Source organism: Aegilops tauschii, chromosome 7, assembly GCF_002575655.3.
Source record: "Aegilops tauschii subsp. strangulata cultivar AL8/78 chromosome 7, Aet v6.0, whole genome shotgun sequence".
Classification (NCBI taxonomy): Eukaryota; Viridiplantae; Streptophyta; class Magnoliopsida; order Poales; family Poaceae; genus Aegilops; species Aegilops tauschii.
This window is the reverse complement of record NC_053041.3, coordinates 50,427,985-50,437,591: the sequence shown is the minus strand read 5'-3', so window position 1 is coordinate 50,437,591 and position 9,607 is coordinate 50,427,985. Positions and strand designations below refer to the sequence as shown.

Sequence of the window (9,607 nt, the reverse complement as noted above, 5' to 3'; positions counted from 1 at the left end):
AGTTCCCCCTGCTCTTAGCTGCACACATGCACCTGCGTCTTCATTTTCCTTTTGCATGCTGCTTACGTGCTAATTGAAAGCGAAAACCTGCTCGCGGAAACCCTTCCATCCCCGCGCCGCCACCCGCGAGGCGGCCGGCGAGGGCCCCCAGATCCGCTCGCCGCGATCCTCCCCTCCTCCCTCCTCCCTCGCCGCCGCCAGAGGGCGCGGCCGGGCGAAGCCCGACTGGCGGCGGCGGTGGCGGGGCCTGTTCTTCCCCCGACACGACGGGGCGGCGCGGGCTGCTTCTTCGGGTGCGGGCGCGGTGCGGGCGCGGGGCACCGCGGCGTGGCTGCGCGCGGCCTCCTGGCGGGCGTGGCGCGGCGTGGCCGGCTGCGTGGTGGTGCGCGCCTCGCCGTGGCTGCCGGATCCGTTCGGCAGGCGGCGCGGGCTGCGGGCGGCGTGGGCGGCGGCTGGGGTCCGGCTTCGGGCCCCCGACGGCTGCGTTGGTTCCTCTCCGTCGCGGGTGTGCGGTGGTGGTGCGGCTCGACTGGTGGCGGTCCAGCGACCTGGTGCTGGTGGCCGGCGGTGCGTGTGGTGGTGGTGCTTCCACTTGGCGGCTCTCTGTGCGGGGAGGCAGGGGAGCGGCTTGGACAGGGGCCGCGGCGCCGACGGCGTGCCGGCTGCAGCGCGAAGGCGGGAAGTTTACGATCCTCGGAGATCCCGGCCGGGCCTGTGCGGCCACAAGCCTGGTATGTTCCTGCTATTGCGTCCGGTCAGCTAGCGTCTTCGACGGTGGAGGTGGGGCCCTCCCGCGTGCCGACAGTGCTGCTGCCCTAGTCCCGGCTCCTCTCCCTCTTTGTGCGGACCATGCTTCACGGTGCCGTGGTGAGACGGCGTGGGAAGCTTTGTGACCGGGGTTGGCGCAGGGTGATGGTCTGTTTGGTGGCGAGCTCTGAAGTGCCTGAGGTGGAGGTTGGGATCGGGAGAAATCCCTGTTGGCTTGGCCGACACCGACGCGGTGGCGCTTGTGGGTACCGCCTGACCTTCCTGAAGGGCGTCGGGGCTACCCTCCCTCTCTCCTCACAGTGTACCGGTGGGAACCCTTGGCAGCAGCGTCGTCATCGTCGCGTCCCTTCTTGGAGGTGCTGATTGGTACCGGTGCTTCGGAGGCTCGGAGCTTGGTGGGTGATCTTCGGTGGGTGCAGCGGCCTCAAGGCTTCTTCGTTTTTTGTCGATCCGCCGTTGTTGGCATTAGTTTCTCTTGTATTTTCTCTTTCTTTTCTTTTGGGCGTGACTGTGCTGCTTCCGTCCCAGCACCTATCGTTGAATGTTCGGTTGGTTGCTTTGTATACAAAGCGGGGAAACCCTTTTTCGGTACGTGCTAATTCGCCATGCATTCATCATAAGTTGAAAGCAACATATATCAGCCGTATACAGTAAATTACCATGTCTTCTGTTTTGTTTTCACTGCAACACAACTACACGTTTTATATACATTGCTTTTTCATCACAAGAAAACGAACAAAAAGTGACTTCATAAAATTTCAAGATGCTATGCCGGCTCAGTTTTTCGGAGATACTTATAAAGATAAGATGTGCCTGTGTGCGTATATAGAGGTGAGCGTATGTGAACGACTTTGATTATAGTGTGTAAAAAAAATTGTAATTGAGGTGGACTGGACGGTCGATTACTTGTAGATGTGGACTCTACGAGGGCTGTTGCTGCACACAACATTTGGCTGTGCGTTGCTGCTGAAGTTCATCCAGAAACAACAACAGAGATCGTGAAGACGAGACCAAGCTGATCATTGATGCCGCTGCCCCAGCATTTGGAGCAACCCCGTGCCTAAAGCATGCAAGATTCATGCCCATCTGCCAATGACATGCAGCTAGCGGGAATAGGGAGCGGCATGCATGCGGCTGAGCTGGCTAACAAACTGCTTCGAATCATATGGCCAACGCATTTTTGTCGCTTGTAGCACGTACTCTGCCCTTCCTTCTTATTCTGGAAAACTAACCGGCGCGGCGGCGAGGGGGAAGAGACCAAGATGCGTCATGCGCCACTGCCAAAAATCACTTTTTAGGGGAAGTTTTTACTGAATCTGCTAAAGCATCTCACATGTGGATCTCTAATGGAGCCCTTGTATACCTTGAAAGGCCGCTTAGGCTGTGTTTGGTTGTGCTTTTTGTGCCAACTTCTGCTTTGAAGAAGCTAAAAGCTAACCAAGGGGATAAAATTTCACAACAACTTTTGAGAATCTGTGACTTCTCCGTAGGGTAAATTTCGCAGCCGGGTACCCCAACTTTTTAGCTTCTAAACCAATCATTTTTAGCTGTCCCCGGAAATCGAGTAGTATTTACTCACAAATGCCACTGCCAAGTCGTACCCCTTGGTTGCATTTCTCCCCTCACACGAAAGAGCGAGCGAGAGGTCTCGCCAGAAACTCTTTTTGCGCATTAACCATAGCTACCGGTAACGATCCAACCATTCGCACGCAGCTTTAAGATCCGGCCCATAGACAGCTGTTATTCTCCTTTTGAGCTATACAAAATGAATACATGAGCGCGGCGTCGCAGAGGCTGAGCATCAGGTGGCTCGTTATCTGCCTCGTGAGAATATGCTTCGCGATTCACTCCTGGCAGGCTTTTTCGTGGTATACTTCGCAATATACGGCTGCGGGAATTGTAGGCGCGTATGTCCTTTGCCCATTGTCTCCTGCGCTTGCTCCCCACACTGCTCGACTGAATGCAGATGCTGTTTGATGCGAATGGTGGAGCACTGGAGCGGTGACTTGACTGCTTTGAATTAATACGCCATAACTTAAATTTACAATGGAGCTGTGGCAGGCAGCAAAAAAGTATCAATTTTATATTAGACCAAGCGTCTCACCCGTCGATGTCTGTTTTATATGAGACCATGCTATCCTGGGCGAGCTTTCTGACCTGTGCAATCAGCGTATTTCTTTTTTAATGACTAAATCCTCTGATTAGTGCACCGTTACGTTTTAGATTTTGAGCAAACTAACTAAGTTAATTAAGAGTGCTGCTCATCTACTATATGACTAAGCTTCCTAGCGTAAAAGGCATCACAATCAATTGAGATGTCCAATTGGAATTGAGTCATCCGATTTTGACCAAGTCAATAATTTATCAAAGCTCTTATTCAAATCTTTTATACTGTACACTATGCTTCCTAATTTTTAAGTCCTCACAACTAATTGAGGTCTTCGGTTTAGAACTTGGCCACCTGATTTTGACCCGGTCAATATTTCTAAAGGAGCTCCCCGTTTAATTATTTTTATTCGTCATATTTTCTAATTTTAAAGCTTTTTTATTCGATTGAGATATTTAATTTTGAATTTGGTTTATAATTTTGATCGGGCCAACGATTTTTCAAATCAATCAATACCAACCGGCCAAAAAGACATATCAACCCCGTGCGCCCTCTTACCATCTAGAAAAGAAAAGCGCCACCATGTGATGGTACTATAGCACCAGTATAGTACATGTAACCACGGACGTAGAAATTTACCCACAAAAATATGAATTGATTAGCGCATAACACAAAATCACACAATGAAAGACCCACCAAATAAACACATTATAATAAACATAAAACACACTCCATCGTCTCCCATCCGCCAAACTAAATATTTCATCAATTCAAAAATACAAGGGATATTAGTTCTTTGGAAAGTCAGATTTCTTTAACTTTGACCAAGTGTAGAGCCAAAAATATCGACATCCACAATATTAAACCAAAAAATTATGGAAATTCATTTCATGATGAATCTAATAAAACCAATTTGATATTATGTATTTTGATATATTTCTTTATAAATGTGATCAAATTTAAAGAGGTTGAACTTTTTAAAAAAGTAATACACCTTATATTTTAAAACAAAGCGAGTATTTTTTAAAAATCTCAACAACACCAACGGCGCAGCAACACGTGCCCAACCCTTCTAGTTAGACGTCACGTACGAAGCTCTAGATCCACTCTTTCCCAACGATAATGATACAATTATGTGTAGGCCCCTTCTATTTTGTTTTCTGTAACTGTGCACCTATGATTTAAAAAAAGAAACTTTCAAACTCACGAATTAGTGAGCAAAAAATATACGGCATTTTCCAATTCGACATTAACAAGCTTGAATATTCCCAAGGAAAAAAAATACTTTCATTCAGAGCGTTTCTCTATTTTCACATCGCTAATCTTCAAGAAATTCTTTTCTTCGGTGGCTGCTGTGGAGGTGCCGGAGGCAGGTGACGGGCATTGGTGTCAAGCTCAGAGATGTTCTACTATCTTTTCAGTTTTGTCATGTCGGTCCTTATGTGACTTGTACTTTGTTCTTTATGATATGAATGAGACACGTATTACCATGCAAAAAAAAAACGCTAATCTCCAAGAAATTGCTACAAACCCTAAACTTTTAGTTAACAATCTATTGGTTATAGATCTGTAATTATAGTGCCAATAACCCAGGATCTTTAAGTAATCTCCTCCCTTCATGACAATCGAAACCTGCAGGCCTGCATGCAAAAATTGATGGCCCATCATGTCACTAGTCCAAACCGATGGCCCACAGGCAAATGGCCAGATTGGAGGGGATGGAGCTGCTTCGCCCAGTTTCATTCAGTTCCTGTCAGCAACTTGGAGCCTATCCATCGAATACGGTGAAATACGATGGTGGCAATTAAAATACGCCTGACAACACAGATCGCAACGCTGGTTCGGCGGGGTTGATTCCGAGCTACCTGCAGACCGGCCTCCGCCACATTTTATCGATGAATACATGGTCTAATAAAACTATGGGCCTTCATCATTGTCCTTACATGACTGACATGGATGTGACAGCCCACTCTCTCTCTCCTCTCTCACAAAGGCATGCGTCTCTCTCTTCTCTCTCCCGCGCAAACAAATCCATAAAATTTATGTCGTCTTAGCTAATTAAAAAATATATATCTTTTAAAACATAAGCTTGTTTCTAAAATATTTTATATATTTGAACTCCTGACGCGAAGACCTTTAGAACTAAACAAATTTTAGATACATTTCAAACACGTTTAAAATTCAAAGTTTCACATTTTGTATGCAGAACAAACCTATTTTCACATGAAAAATGCGTTTTTGTGAAACAAAACAGTGGAAATGAAATACATGGTCAAAGTGAAATGTATGTTTTTTAATTGTGAAATAGTAACCATAGAAAATAAATTTGTACTATATCGTTATGTAATTGGTTATTTGGAAATGTATAACCGTTATATTCAAAAGAGTGAAATATGTTATATTTTTCATATAACCATTCTCACAATCGTACATTACAATTTCACATTTTTGAAATACACCGTTCCACCTTTTCAAATAATTAGTTTCACAATTGTATACAACAATTTCACTTTCTGTAGTTATTATTTTCACAATTCTGAAATATGTTACTAGAATGTTTCACAAATATCACATTTATTTCATTTGCACTTTTGTAAAATGACATATCTCACACTTTTGAAATAGACTATTTAACATTTCCAAAAAATCAGTTTCAAAATCATACATTACAAATTCACTTTATGTAGTTATTTCTCACAATTCTGAAATATGTTACTTGCTTGTTTCACAAAAAACACATCAATTTCAATTGCACATTTGTGAAATGACATATTTCACAATTTCAAAATAAAATGTTACACATTTCCAAATAATCAGTTTCACAAGTTGTCATTTTAGTTTCATATTTGGCCTAAAATATGTTTCTAGTGAAATAGGTTGGGTTCCATGTATTTCTATTGAAAAATGTTTGTTTCACATTTTTAAGTGAAATGTGTTTGTTTCATGTACAAAATGTGAAATGCTGAAGTTTACTGTGTTTAAAATTTATCCCAGATCGGTAAATGTCTATTCGCCAAAGGTTCAAATATATAAATTATTTCAGATATGACCTTATGGTTTAAAAGATATGAATATTCTTAATTGGGTAAGCTGAAATAAAGTCCATGGAATTGTTTGTAGAGGAGAGAGAAAGAGGCGGATGCAAGCATGTCCTTGCGTGACAATAAGTAATACTCCGGGCCCACTAGTCTGACAAATGTAGTACTATGCTAGTGGATCAGCTGCTTTCGAATACATTGAAAAACTTTTTATACAACACATGAATCAATATACAATACCAGGTGTCACTAGCTGATTGGGTGCGCAGCTACTGGTAGGTAGTGATAACACTAATTTTTTTCATTTTGAAGGTCTCACACTCTTACGAGACAGGAAAGGAGCCACCGCGGGCGTGCCGGCGACCCTTCTCCCCCCTCTCTCTCCTTCCTCCTCCTCCTCCCTCCTTCATTCCTCTTCCTCCCTTGCTCACGACGACCCTACTCGCGGCCAGCTGCGCCGCCTCCGGCGCACTAGCCCTCTGGTCTCCTCCTCCCGCCCCTATTCCCTCCTCCACTCTCCCTCCATCCCTCCCCCCTCCTCCTCCCCTGATCCGGTCGACCTGGTCTGGCTGGCCGGCGGCGCTGGCACCAGCGCACCAACCACCTGCTCCCGTACCTCCTCCCTCCATCCGTCATCTTGATCTATCCTTCTCTGTTCATGATTCTTTTATGTCTTTATTTAACTATTAATAGCCATAGATTGTACTCCTATATTGTGAGTACATTTTCATTAGTAGTTGTTACATATTGCTGCTCTAGTGCATTTTCAAGTATATGTGTGAATGGATTGTGGTCTGTTGCAAATTGTAATTAGTGCTATGCTCGTGTTAGCTAGGAAGCACCTAAATTGCAAAATGACCGTTCCATTAACTACAAATGTGCATATAACCGCTTTACCGCCAGTTAGCATGTAAACATATTCAGCCAGACCCCCAGGGCATTACAGACAATTCACAGCCAAATCTATAGTTTCACAGTCATTTTAACTAAACAACCACAACAGCTTTTCAAGAATTTACAGCTCAACCAAACACAGCCATAGGCCTCCGCATCGCCCACCTAGGGTGACACAAGTAGCGATCTTTTCTCGTTGCCAGTAGCCTCGCTCGCCTTCGCCCACCCGTTGCAATCGCCGGTCGGTGCTGTTGGGGCTGTTTGGTATTTCTACATGACTCGTCTTGGATGTGTCTTGTTTTTTCTGTATCGCAGTTTCGAGCATCTATGGATGGCGAAAGAAGCTATCGCTGATGTGATGTCTTTGTGCAGAGCGCAAATCACTCTTGGCCACCTGCCGTTTTGGGTAATAAAAAAAATAGAAGCACGTGTGGAGTTGTCGAGAATAATGCAGGGTTAGAGCGGCGATTGTGCGGACGGGCTCACGCGCTCCTGCTAGGTGGACGAACAAAGCAACGACGCGTCGCGTAGAGTATTAAATGCGGGCGTAGGGCATACAGGACGTCTACAAACGAATAGGAACGACGTGCAGAGATGGAGACGCCTAAAATAACGGAAATATACCGGTCCAGCGGCAACCTGTTCCATTGGTACAGGTGTGCGCGCACTATACACATCAACGTCCGTCTTGTGCAGAATGGATAAGTGGATGCCTCACTGTGGGCCCATGGTGACTCGACCATTGCAGAAAAAATAAAAAGCAAATCTGTCGTCTCCTTGGGGCGCCGCCTAAGGCGAGAAGCTCATGGCTATCGAGATGGAGACCACACGAGACGACGGGATCGAGTTCTTGTCAGTTACAGTCTACAGGTAAATTTTGCAAACCTGGTTTTCTCAAGTCTGTAAGAAACGCATCATCTAGATCAGCAGCTCATTCATCTCTTGATTGATTTGAAAAGAGATTTCCCCTGCCAGATCTCGCTGGTGCAGGGCCGCTGTTGGCCCATCCTGGAAGCCGGGCTCTAACATGCGCGCCTGCTGAGTCCAGCATTGGTGATGCGGGGGACGCGGCAGTGACCTTACAAATCGAGTTGCACAGCACTTGTGATGCGGTTGCCCTGTCCGCACCCGCCTCCGAGCAATCTACAGGCAAAAACGACCCTCAAGCCCCTGGCTGGGCCAAAAGGTATAGCACTACGACATTGAGTATCTAGTTCAAGAATGGTTTCATTTTGAATTGCTAAGATTTTCTTACATTATTTGAATCATACTGAGGATTCCAGTTGGAAAATGTCCATGGCATATACTTCTATAGTCACTGAAACATGTTTTTTGAAAAAAAACAAACTTCTGCATGATGCAGAGTCCGTGTTGGTCGTGCACCTGACGAACGCCCTCCATGTGCTGCGAGGATGAGTGCATTGGAGGTAGCATTATGAAGATATGCAGAAAACAAAACTGAAACTGTCATAGCTCCTGTTGTGGGAAGCAACTTCGATAGATTGGGAGAAGCTTATGATTACTACAATCTCTACTCGTGGGAGATTGGGTTTGGAGTAAGATATGGTAAAAGCCGGCTAAATTGAAAGGACAAAATGCTTGCAGGAAATAGTTTGTGGCTGCTCTGTAAGTTACTTGTTTCATTTCAGTAACTCATTCCCTACCTAGGTGATGAGACACATATGGCAAACACACAAAAAATAATAACTCTCCATTATTTGCTCTGCCGATTTGCAGATGCCCCACGATGATACGGTTGCTTCGAACATCTGACATTGGCTGGTATATAAACGAGTTCAGAGCTGATCACAACCATGCTCTCAATGAAAAATGTGGTGAGAAAGTTTACTAGCCTTCACACAAGCATATCGATATATACACACGTGATGTTATTAAACAACTCCATGAAAATAATGTCAGCATTGGCAAAGTTTACAATATTATTGGTAGTTTCTTTGGTTCAATGACCAATGTACCATTCAGCAAAAGAGACCATTCTCTTGATCTCTTAGTTAAAATGCAGATCTAAAATTTGTGACTCCTGCATGCAGTCTTCAGTTCATGGGAGGGCTGATGGCGTATCGATCGCAGTTGGAGATATCGAAGAAGAACCTGAAGTGCAATCCGGTTTTTCAGCTATGGAAGAAGTGGCTACATATAATCCAGAAGATCATAGCTTCGCCGATGGTGATGGCTCCACCTAGGCGGGCAGCTGCTGCGAGTCAACCACGAAAGTTGACCGTCGATCCACTACCGACGACGATGATGACACCAACCCAGCCAAGCAGGCAAGGATTGATGAGTAAAAAATCTGCTGGAGCTGATTATAGATGATATGCTGAAACTACGGCTCACTCCATGATTAAATAGCCCTGACGAGTTGAATGCGGTATTATGTGTATCTCAAGTAATAAATTTAATGATCCCCTGTTTTTTCTGCAGTAGTTGTGCTACCAGTAGAATGCACAAATGAACCGTTGCTGCTCTGCTTTGATAATCACTCTACCTGAGAAAATAGGTGAGAGGCAAACAACTGAACCATTGCTGCTCTGCTTTGATAATCACTCTACACCTTCAGAACCGCTGACATCAATTTCTGCATAGCATACGCACACCAATTGAATTGCGCTATCAATTCCGGGTTGGCCAGCGCACCCCAGAAATCAATTGTCATGGAGTCATACTTTGGAGTACATGGCGCTACCAAGTAGCCCATGACAAAAATGACGAATGCGATCTAAAAACAATCCTTTTCTTGCTCGAATCCTCAGAAAACTCTCTGTTTATAAAACTTTCAACC

General features: G+C 45.1%; 1 long non-coding RNA gene across 1 annotated transcript; it reads left to right on the top strand.

Moving 5' to 3' along the window:
• Positions 1-7,553: 7,553 nt before the first annotated feature.
• On the top strand, positions 7,554-9,340 carry LOC123495147 (uncharacterized). Its single transcript, XR_006667286.2, has 5 exons — positions 7,554-7,677; positions 7,783-7,993; positions 8,171-8,433; positions 8,545-8,642; positions 8,859-9,340. It is a non-coding gene; the product is annotated as an uncharacterized lncRNA (long non-coding RNA).
• Positions 9,341-9,607: the final 267 nt, after the last annotated feature.